Below are 3,077 nucleotides of genomic sequence, written 5' to 3'. Positions count from 1 at the left end.
CAGGCAATTCTCCTGCCTCAGCCTCCTGAGCAGCTGGGATTACAGGCACGCGGCACCATGCCCAGCTGATTTTTTGTATTTTTAGTAGAGACGGGGTTTCACCGTGTTGACCAGGATGGTCTCGATCTCTTGACCTCGTGATCCACCCGCCTCGGCCTCCCAAAGTGCTGGGATTACAGGTGTGAGCCACCGCGCCCGGCCTAAGAATATGTTTTTAATGCAAAGTGCCTTTTGTGAGCAGGTAGAGTCGCACGAGTGGAGCGAGCTCCCCTTCATCTGGGGCAGGCCAGATGAAGAGAGGGCAGAAGACTCGGTAAAGGAGTGCAGTAGGTCGCTGGTTGCAGCTGGGACTGACAATTAGAATGGCTTATTAATCTAAGCAAGGTCCTGGGTTGTTTGAGTGGATAATGGAAACCAAAAGGTGACTTGCAAAACTGCCCATTACACACAAAAGGTGAAGGACAATTTCATATTTAATGGAAATCACATCAGGGCCCAGAGCGGTGACTCACACCTGTAATCCGACCACTTTGAGAGGACAAGGAGGGAGGATCGCTTGAGCCCAAGAGTTCTAGATCAGTCTGGGCAACATACTGACACCTCGTCTCTACTAAAAATTACAAAGAATCTGCCAGGTGTGATGTGGAACGCCTGTGGTCACAGCTGCTGGGGTGCTGAGGTGGGAGGATCACTTAAGCCAGGGAGTTCCTTGGAGGCTGTAGTGAGGCCTGATCTCACCACCACACTGCAACCTGGGTGACAGAGCCTCACCCAGTCTCAAACAAGCAAGCCAATAAATGAGAGATGTAATTCTTTCTTTGAAACTAAAGGAAGAGATTTTCCTTCCTTTCGTCTCTTTTCTTAGGACCCTTATTTAGAAAATTTGTAAATGCATTTTCTCTGTCTTCTGAGGTGGTAGATTTTGTTTCTTTTGTTTGTTTGTTTTTTGAGACGGAGTTTTGCTCTTGTTGCTCAGGCTGGAGTGCGATGGCGCGATCTCGTTTCACTACAACTTCAGTCTCCCCCTTTGAAGAGATTCTCCTGCCTCACCCTCTCCAGTAGCTAAGATTATATGCATGCGCCACAACGCCCAACTAATTTTACATTTTTAGTAGAGACTGGGTTTCTCTGTTTGAAAGGCAAACCACAAGGCTGATAGTACCTGTATCTGAGTAGGAAATTGAATAATTCAATTATCAAATAATTCCCAGCAAGGCGCGGTGGCTCACACTTGTAATCCTAGCACTTTGGGAGGCTAAGGTGGGTGGATCACCTGAGGTCAGGAGTTCAAGACCAGCCTGGCCATCATGATGAAACCCCATCTTTTTAAAAAATAAAAATGAAAAAAAATTCCGATTTGAAGCTTTGGACCTCTAAATAATTCTGAGCCTTGAGAATAATGTGCTCATGCAACCTGAGTGCAATGGTATGCAGGCACAACTTCTTTTTTTTTTTTTTTTTTTTTTTTTTTTTTGAGACGGAGTTTCACTCTTGTTACCCAGGCTGGAGTGCAATGGCGCGATCTCGGCACACCGCAGCCTCCGCCTCTTGGGTTCAGGCAATTCTCCTGCCTCAACCTCCTCAGTAGCTGGGATTACAGGCACGCACCACCATGCCCAGCTAATGTTTTGTATTTTTAGTAGAGATGGGGTTTCACCATGTTGACCAGGATGGTCTCGATCTCTTGACCTCGTGATCCACCCGCCCCGGCCTCCCAAAGTGCTGGGATTACAGGCTTGAGCCACCGCGCCCGGCCGGCACAACTTCTAAGAGTTTTCCTGGCCAGGCGCAGTGGCTCTCGCCTGTAATCCTAGCACTTTGGTGAGATTAATGGTAACAGTTTAAATTTGCAAGCTTAGCATTTTTGGGGGTTGATAATAAAGATACTTTTGAGGAATGAGAGTAACACACTTATATGCTATTGTAGAAAAACAAAGGGGGATTATTAGACAATAAAATTAAGGAGTTGTTAAACTTAATTTATTTTAAACTTTTAGTTAAAGGGTAAGACGTCCATCTATTGACCTTTTGTTTAAGAAGTATTATTGCTCTTTCCGCCATCTTTCCGTGCCGCCACAATGGTGCGCATGAATGTCCTGGCTGATGCTCTCAAGAGCATCAACAATGCGGAAAAGAGAGGCAAACGCCAGGTGCTTATTAGGCCGTGCTCCAAAGTCATCGTCCGGTTTCTCACTGTGATGATGAAGCATGGTTACATTGGCGAATTTGAAATCATTGATGATCACAGAGCTGGGAAAATTGTTGTGAACCTCACAGGCAGGCTAAACAAGTGTGGTGTGATCAGCCCCAGATGTGATGTGCAACTCAAAGATCTAGAAAAATGGCAGAATAATCTGCTTCCGTCCCGCCAGTTTGGTTTCATTGTATTGACAACCTCAGCTGGCATCATGGACCATGAAGAAGCAAGACGAAAACACACAGGAGGGAAAATCCTGGGATTCTTTTTCTAGGGATGTAATACATATATTTACAAATAAAATGCCTCATGGACTCTGGTGCTTCTAAAAAAAAAAAAAGGAAAAAGAAAATAAAATCAAAATTCACAAATAAAATAGACCTCCTGTTTAAATCATTTAAATAGTCACAATAGTTAAAATTGACTTTTTTTTCTCTGAATTAATATGGCAATAATACATTGAATAATATTAAATGAAGATTTTTTAAACATGAATTTCTTTTATTTAAAGAGAGATACAAATAAAAGCTGGTACACATTTTCAATGAACAGCTAAGGTATATTCTTTTTACCAAAAAGCTACAGAAGGAAACTCACTCCCTTAATATAAACATGAAGCTGCCTATAAACATGAGGCATGTCATACCAGAAACTCAGAATCTTCCCATGTGTATAATGCTTCTGTGATTAATTATTCATAAAATTTGAATTATATCATCCCCAAATACAGAGTTTAATGTAACATCAACACAACTGAAGAAACAGGTTTTAAATATAGAATCTTACCTACAACTGCATAATGGGTCTGTAGAAGCACTAAGACTAAAAGTCAAGTCTACTTAGACCCTTGTAACTTACCAAGGTGACTTTCTTCATTTCA

At 42.5% G+C, this 3,077-nt stretch overlaps 1 pseudogene across 1 annotated transcript; it reads left to right on the top strand.

The window, feature by feature from the left end:
- Positions 1 to 2,039: 2,039 nt before the first annotated feature.
- LOC116547674 lies at positions 2,040 to 2,516 on the top strand (annotated as a pseudogene). The gene has a single exon (XR_004267138.1). The product of XR_004267138.1 is annotated as a 40S ribosomal protein S15a pseudogene (transcript).
- Positions 2,517 to 3,077: the final 561 nt, after the last annotated feature.

The sequence above is a fragment of the Sapajus apella genome, unplaced genomic scaffold (genome assembly GCF_009761245.1).
Source record: "Sapajus apella isolate SASKATOON/1434 unplaced genomic scaffold, GSC_monkey_1.0 scaffold4114, whole genome shotgun sequence".
Lineage (NCBI taxonomy): Eukaryota > Metazoa > Chordata > Mammalia > Primates > Cebidae > Sapajus > Sapajus apella.
The sequence above is the reverse complement of the archived record's forward strand: the minus strand, read 5'-3'. Positions and strand labels throughout refer to the sequence as shown.